Source organism: Helianthus annuus, chromosome 2 (genome assembly GCF_002127325.2).
Source record: "Helianthus annuus cultivar XRQ/B chromosome 2, HanXRQr2.0-SUNRISE, whole genome shotgun sequence".
NCBI classification, from domain to species: domain Eukaryota; kingdom Viridiplantae; phylum Streptophyta; class Magnoliopsida; order Asterales; family Asteraceae; genus Helianthus; species Helianthus annuus.
In genome coordinates, this window is record NC_035434.2 from 124,724,932 (window position 1) to 124,733,766 (window position 8,835).

The following is an 8,835-nucleotide window of genomic DNA, read 5'->3' on the forward strand; positions in this document are numbered from 1 at the left end:
AGTGAATCACAATTTAATCAAGACAGGTAAATCAGTTTTACAATATTGAGGGCGATCTCGCTTCCATCTACTTTAATTACCACCCACGGTACTGTCAACCCGACTTGTGGCAATGTTACTACTCATAGTGTAGTAACAAATTTTGTATACAAAACCCCAACATACCGACGATAATTGTAGAATACAAATACTCAATCACTGTTAAATATAATTGAAAAAATTTGAGGTTTTGTAAAAACAGTTTGCAAAAGGGAGGATTACTCACATTGCAACTTTAGGGTTTTACTTTGTGATTTTCTGGTGATTATCTATTAATTACACAATGCACACGCGTTAGTATAATAACCCAAATTTTACATTAGTATTACCCTCCCCGAGACAGAACTCCAACGACTACGTTGGGCAGAGCCTCAATGGCCGTTACGGAGCACTAGATCAATCGTGCAACGTATCTAATATGTAACCGGGGGTTATGATACTTGCAACGAGGCAGAACTTCGTTATTTAGGGGGGTATTATGCCCGATATTATATTTTCTATGCAGAAATTTGAGAGAGAAAGTAAAGTTTTGAATGAGTTGGGATTGAATGCCAACGACCTCTATTTATAGTTTTGATCGGCCAGCGGGTCGCGACCCATGACGGAGTCACAAGGGGCCTTCGCGCCCTGCGACGTAGGGGGTCTACGGCGTAGCTTGGTCCGGTCATATGTATAGGTTCGACGCGTATGTGACACGTGGCGGCTCCGGGTGATACCGCTTGTTCTCTCGCTCGCGGCCCGCGAAGACTCAAGGGTAGTCTGTCGCGCCCCGCGATAGACTCATTTATTTGTTTTTATTTTATTTTTAATTATATAAAGGTATTTTGGGACCAGTTTCCGTATACGGGGTGTATTTTAAGACATTTTAGGGGTGTTCTAAATATTTTAAAATATATTTAGGAGTGTTGGAAATATTTTTAGGAGGGTTGTTATACCGTGTCGAGTAGGCACGACCCCATGCCCTTCTTCTTCCCTATCTTCATTTATTGAGCTTGTCAGTCCCGGTGTGTCAACGGCACGGCCTTGTGGCCCTTGTATTTGCTCTACGATCCAAGATTTGCAAATATAAGAGTTAACCACGGCCCGTGACCCTTGTCTGTATCTATTTGTCGTCTTCTTCATGGAATATTTGGTGGGGCACGGCCCCATGCCCGGCAGGCACAACCCATGCTTAGCTTCTAGTTTGTTGTTCTTGGTCTTGGGGTGAAGCTCGAAGGATTGGTATATTATATCATCTTCTTCTTTCGTAGTTACGCTCGTTTTTGCTGTTAATTTGTTCCTTTTATACGTCTAGGATCTTTTAATCCTGAAAATCAAAAGTATACAAAGAAACACACTTTTTCAATATTAGTACTAAAAAGGGTTGTTTTTATACCTTATTTGATACAATTTATATGTTACATTTGGTGCATATCAAATACCCCCACACTTGAATATTTGTTTGTCCTCAAGTAAAACTCTTTAATATTGCTTGCACACCCAAATGGAATGGGTAGAAGAAAAGTTTTTGGGTCTTGTTTGTAGAGTGTCGGGAATCCAAGTTTTTTTATTCTTGTTTTTATTTTATTTACAATCGTAATCGACATGATTTATTTAGAACTTTTTAAGAAAAATAAACATTTTTGGGCAAAACATAACTTTAAAAATTTCATTTAGCTACATATATATATATATATATATATATATATATATATATATATATATATATATATATATATATATATATATATATATATATATATATTCACATACCTCACAAGTGATCATTCAACACTCGGCCGAAGATGTATAAGGGAAACGCTCGGTCCCGGTATGGAACTTACTCCTACCATATGCTTGACAAGAAATCAAACCTCCTCCTTTTTAACTTAATCTTTGTAAATATCAAGAGGACTTTGAAAGGGTAGGTTTTTGGTTAAAGGTAGGGTAGTTTTATTTGAAAAGTGGTTAAAGGCGTAAAATGTTGGTTTTCTTTTGAAAATTTATTTGTGACAATCATAACTAAATGCTTATAAGCAATAATTTTGCTTATTTTATTTCAAGCAACTAGAGATTTTTTTATTGAATAAAGTCACATGCTTCTACGTATTTTTAAAAGAAGCGAATTTTACTAAAATAAAAGGGTATTAAAGTAAAAGATGGTTTTTGGGTGATGGTGTTTTGTGTGTTTCGAAATGAAGGGTTTAGGCTCAAAGGGGTTGACTAAGGGGAATTTTTGTTTGGGGGGATTTAAAATAGAAAATAAGGTTGAAGAAAGAAAAAGGGTTTAAGGTCCGTTGCCTCAATCATATACTTACTTAGATTAGTCAGTAAGGACCATAAATGTATTGTCTTGTCAAGTTCTAGATTTGTACAACCATACGGGCTATTCCCACAAGAAATAAAAAATGAGCATTTGGTATGGATATGATATTTAATGCTCGGTAAAGGCTAAAAAACTCACAATTTTGTGGGAAAGGGGTAAAAGTGTGAAAATATATATACAATCAAATTTTAAAAATTTGTCATGCCTTTTAATGAATTTTTCTTATATGGTTCTTTTTTTCACGGCGCTATCGGTTGTAAATTTTTAAAAACTTGAATTTTTAGAACTTGGTTTTCTAACTTAAACTATAAACAAGCCAAAACAAACTAAAAAAAATTATTTTTGTAAAAGATTTGGGGTGTTTTAGCAGTTCCAAGTAGAGTTTTGTGTAAGGTTTGTTTTAGGACAAACAAATTCAAGTCTCCCCCCCCCCCCACACTTAAATTACACATTATCCTCAATGTGTCCAAAATTGGTTAGATTTGATTAAATGTGTAAATGTTGGTTAAAAACACCAAATTTTTCCAAAATCAGGCACTGGACACAGGGGCGTATGTGTGAGACATGGCGCCGTATCAAAAGTGCCAACAACGAAAATTTCTAGAAGACAAACACGGGGGTGTACTTACAGGACACAGCCCCGTGTGAAGGTTCCATAATCAAATTTTTTTGTAGACTTGAGACACGGCCCCGTGCTACACTTCATGTTTTGAAGATTTTGCATCAGGAGACATCTGTTTTCGTGCATGGGGTGCTGTTTCAGCGTCCTTTGGCCATTTCCATCCTCCCTTTGAGTGTATTTTATTCCTACCAAAAGGAAACTTAAAAATAAAAGCTTTGACTAAAAGTTACACTAAGATTAAAACTACTTTATTGTTGGATAGTCCATGGTATGCCTCCATGGTGTGCCACGATTATAAGGGTCCTTGGCTAGACCTAAAGTCGGTCAAATGTTACCCGAGTAGGATGACTCGCATCCCAAGTTGCACTGGCTGAGGGCATAGTTTAGGTTCGTACTTATTGCTTTGATGTAGTTGACCGGGTCCTCCTCCACGCGTTGTCCTACTCATGCGGTGGTAAGGAATGGTCTTCCTAATATGAGTGGTATCTCGATGTCTTCCTCCATATCTATGATACAAAGTTGGTCGGGAAAACAAATTCCCCAACCTTGACCAAGAGATTTTCCGCGAAACCTGAAGGGTATTTTACCGCCCTTTCCGCAAGTTGTATGCTCATCCTTGTAGGACGTGGTTTTCCTAACTCGAGTCGGTTGAACATGGAGGTAGGCATTAGGTTAATGCTAGGTCCTTGGTCGGCAAGCGCATTGCTTATCGGTGATCCTCCGATGGAGCAAGGAATGGTGAAGCTTCTGGGATCAATCTTCTTTTGGGGGAGTTTGTTGAGGAGTGCCGCCGAGCATTCTTCACTCAAGTTGACTAGTTGGATTGACACAATCTTTCTTTTGTGAGTGAGAAAGTCTCTCATAAATTTGGAGTATTTTGGAATTTTCGTGAGGACTTCCACGAAATGGAGATTGTTGTGAAGTTGTTAAGTAAGCTTACAAACTTGGTGAATTTCTTGTCGGTCTTTTGCTGTAGTAAACGACCGAGGTAAGGGACCTGTGGCAGTTTGGTTGGCTCGTTATTTTGGGGCTGATTATTTTCTGCGTTATTGGCTATGGGTGTGTCTATGGGTCGTGTAGTGGTTTGGGGTAATGTTGGTTCATTGTCAGGTCCTACCTTCTGGTTTCTTAAATTGATAATGTTTACTTGGGCGTTTGGGTTTGGTTCGGTATTACTAGGCAAGGCTCCTTGTGGTCTTTTGGAGAAATTTTGGGCGAGTTGGCCTACTTGTTTTTCAATATTTTGCATGCTAGCCCGTTGGTTCCTAATTTCGGCCTCGGTTTGTAGGAACCTTTCTGAATACCTATTTTCGGATTCGGAGAAAAAGACGAGTGATGAGATCCTCACGTCTTTCTCTTCATCCTTGTTGTGGTTACAAACCTTGTTACTCATTTCGGGGTTGTTGTTGAAAGTTAGATCGTTGATTTTGATTTTGTTGGTTATTACCCCCTGATTCCCTCCAACTAAAGTTGGGTGATTTCACCACTCGGGGGTGAAGGAGTTACTTGAGGCACCTGGTGGTCGCGTTTCTTTATTTTTGAAGCCATAACCGAAACCGTTTTATTTAGTTCAAGTTTCTTTATTTTTGAAGTTAAGGCTTTGATTTGAGCTTGTAAAGAAGTGGTTTTGTCCACTTTATGGGCTCTCGGGGCTATGGATTTCGAGCCCCTAGGAGTGTGCCATTGAAAACTATTTTGAGCAATTCCTTCAATTTGGTTATAAATTTCCTCGGGGCGCCGATTCCCAAGGAGTCCCCCATAGTTAGAATCAAGGATTTGCCTTGTGTGTGGTAACAGTCCATTATAGAAAATGGACACTTGTTACCAACGTTCAAGACCATGATGCAGGCATTTCCTTAATAACTCCTTGAACTTCTCCCATGTCTCGTACAAAGATTTCCCGTCTTCTTGAGAGTATAAATTAATCTCGGTCATGAGTTTGGCGGTTTTAGCGGGATGGAAGTATTTGTAGAGAAATTTTTGTGCAAGTTCATCCCAAGTGTGCACGGACCCACTTGGGAGGGTGTTTAGCCAAGCTTTTGCTCGATCTTTGAGGGAAAAGGGGAACATATGGAGCCGGATAGCATCGTTGGAGGCTCCGTTGATACGAAAGGTGTCACATATTTCAAAAAAGTTGGTAATATGTAAATGGGGATCTTCATCGAGTCGGTCGTGAAAGGTGGCAGAACTTTGGAGCATTTAGATTAGGTGAGGTCGAAACTCAAAGTTGTTGGCATCTACATTGGGAGGGTTGATAGCGGCTCCAAGATTACCAACCGTAGGCCGTAAGTAATCCATGAGAGTGTGTTGATCCGCCATGGGTAGGTTTTGGGTTCAGGCTTTTGGTCGGTTTTTAGCTTGAAGTCTTTTTCTTAAAAAGCGCTCAGGTTTGCCGAGTGGCACTTTTATGTCTTTGTCGGAGGTGGAAGTCATGCACTGGGTTGTATTTCCTGTGAATTATATAGAGTTGCGTGACTTTCTGTGAGCATAAACACAAAATCCCCTGATCAGAAGGGTCGCACAACCCCGTGCCTATGTAGGCACAACCCTGTGCTGTCCAGAAAAAGTTTATTTTTTCTATTTTCAGGTGAACTTTGTATGTTATAAATTGATACGTGAATATGAGTATGTGTAATGTGATTTGTTAAGTGATTACATGATGATATGGATTGATGCTATGTTTAAGCGTATGTGTTGTAAAACGGTAAATTAGATCGAAAATCGCATTATGTGTGAAAATCGTGATAAACATGAAAAATAATGGTTGAATTAACTTGATGTGTTATTTGTCATATTAAGTGTTTAAGTATAATATATGTGTGAAATGACGTAATACATGAATTACGATGTATGTCGAATATGTCCATACTTATGCATATATATTACGAAGCGCAACTCGTAGATATATATTGTGAATAAGTAGACATAATAACAAATAAAGGATCTCCAATAAAATCGTTCAAATCGCAAAAATGTTAATATGTATATATATGTATGAATATATATATATATATATAATAGGGTAGGGTTCCTGTGTGAATAACCTCCCAAGAGTGAACTGCGTGAACAGATCTGGACCCTTGATTTCATTTTTAGTTGTTAAGGGTAGGATTGTAATTATATAAAAAATTAGATTTAAATCATTATTTTAATAATTGAATTAAGTTACATCTTTCCTAATTTAAATTCATTATCCACATTATGTTTTATTTATTAACAAGATAATTATCAAAACAAACAACAAATCACCAGATTTCAATTTTAATTTTTATTTCAGATTTCATCACCAGAATTCAAATTTTGATTTTTAAGTGTTGGTGCATTAATGTCTGTTAACTTTGTCTTTATCGAGTCTTGTATCTAGATAGGATAAACCATTGCTTAGATGTCGGAAAATTAGGTTTTGTATGTTGATTGATCATTTCGCACGAAATGAGAAAGGCATTTCATACGAAATGGGATGTCTATATATAGCTGAGCATGGTTCATCATTTGTAATGATCCGGATTTCAGAGCCGAGGTGCTGTCGAATTGTCAACTGATCTGTAAAGCTGTGAAATCAATAAAAACAAGTGAATTAAGGAAAATCAAGCTGTAATCAAGTTCGTATCATTGATTCCGCCTTTGATATGGATTAAAACTCTTCTGGAAGACTCATTCAGGTCGCACTACATCAGTTTGATAGTTACCGTATGCTAAAGAATTGTAAAGTTTAAAAGCATTAAGCAGTCTCGCTGATGATGTGCCGGTAGGTTTTTGCACACTTAGTAAGTTTGTTCGGGATATAAACCTAAATCATCACTTGCTTATTTCGTGGGGAACATCTCTCGGATATATAGGTAACCCCTGAAATCCTATTTGAAAGACTCTATTTCTGACATACTAGGTCTTTGTACGTGATGGTATCTGGGGTATTATACCATGACTTCTGATTTTGCGGAAGCAATAGCCTAGTCCTCGTATAATGCTCTGCATTGCTTTATTCTTAAAGCTCACCCTCAGCATAAAAAATGATGAAACATTACAAAATGCTAATTATGTGCTGTTGAAATAAAAGATCCCCAAACGGGACCCACCTAAAGTCGAGCCATCATCTCTCTATACGAACAGAAGTTCTAGCCGGAGCTCTCATGGCCTTGCATTTACCCCTTACAGATATCATTAGTGTGCACTCACCTGTAAGACTAAATATAGTGGTCTGGATACGGGAGTATATTCTGAGATGGTACACACGTATAAGTTAAGATCTTAAAACACTTAACTCGTATCATGAGCAGATTGAAATTTGTGTGAAAAATTAAAATGGATTAGTATATCGACAATCTAAGCGAATTGTTTAATTCTGAATATGAAATCAAAGCTTAACGGTACTTGTAATTTGTCGATGGCTGATATGATTCCCTAACACGCTCACCAAAAATATGTTTGTAAATAGTTTACGTTTACTGCATTTAATTTATGTTTAACATTCAAAACCCAAAAAGATTTCATTGCATTCTAGTCTAGAAACTTTATTCAAAATCTAAAAATATTTTACATTTCTGCTTTATTTTGTCGACAAACCAAAGTGGAAAGCTGATCTTCAGATTCACAGTCTGAGGCAGATGCAGGAAGTTTCTGAGCTGGAAGATGAGTTGGGAGCTTATTATGTTAAACCTGAAAGATGAAAAGTCAAAACAAGTTCATTAAGTTGAAACTTGTAATTTTCAGAAAATGTTTGAAAAATGTTGAACAAAAGTCAGTTTTGCTTCGTTTCGAGTCAACCAAGGTCATTAAGTTGGACTTGGCAGACAAATTAAGTATCCAGGGTCATTAATTTGGATCTGGAGACTTAAGTGGATTTCTAAAAACTAATAAAAACAACAAAAGAAGTCAAAATGTCAATAAATCATAATGTTAATTTTTGAGAAGCAGGGTAAAGTTTTGAACCTGTGAAAGCAGCAAAGCAAGATCCCCGTGGCTAAGGTTTGAACAAACTTTGAACCAGAATATTATTCAAGACTGCGATCCCAGCTGATTGAAATGAGGAGTGTGAAGACGTAAGAGTCAGATACGGATTCTGGATCAACGTTCAAGGGGGAGTACTAAATGCTGATGCTGTTAATCTTAAGGAATCAAGAGATCTGATCAAGAGAATTAGAAGAGTCAAGTTGCGATTCTAGAAGAAAAGAAAAGAGATTGAGGATGCTTACAGTGTCAGATATTTTGGAAAAAGCACGAGAAGATAGAACAAGACTGAAGATTATTGAAGACTCGATGCTGAAGACTTCGTCAACATCCAAGGGGGAGTCTGTTGGTGCATTAATGTCTGTTAACTTTGTCTTTATCGAGTCTTGTATCTAGATAGGATAAACCAGTGCTCAGATGTCGGAAAATTAGGTTTTGTATGTTGATTGATCATTTCGCACGAAATGAGAAAGGCATTTCATACGAAATGGACAAGTGTCCATTTCGCACGAAATGAACAATACCCATTTCGTACGAAATGGGATGTCTATATATAGCTGAGCATGGTTCATCATTTGTAACGATCCGGATTTTATAGCCGAGGTGCTGCCGAATTGTCAACTGATCTGTAAAGCTGTGAAATCAATAAAAACAAGTGAATTAAGGAGAATCAAGCTGTAATCAAGTTCGTATCATTGATTCCGCCTTTGATATGGACTAAAACTCTTCTAAACGACTCATTCAGGTCGCACGACGATCCAACATTAAGATCCACATAACCTTCATATTTCAACGGTATACACATGTGTACTTGGATATAAATAGAACTGTACACATGTGTACTCAACATCGTACATATGTGTAATTAGCTACATGCCTACATAATACATACATAGAAACAATACCTGTAAACAGAGCAATA

The 8,835-nt window shown here is 37.4% G+C and overlaps 1 non-coding gene across 1 annotated transcript; it reads left to right on the forward strand.

The window, feature by feature from the left end:
- Window positions 1-4,800: 4,800 nt before the first annotated feature.
- Window positions 4,801-4,907, forward strand: LOC118489810. The gene has a single exon (XR_004887824.1). It is a non-coding gene; the product is annotated as a small nucleolar RNA R71 (small nucleolar RNA).
- Window positions 4,908-8,835: the final 3,928 nt, after the last annotated feature.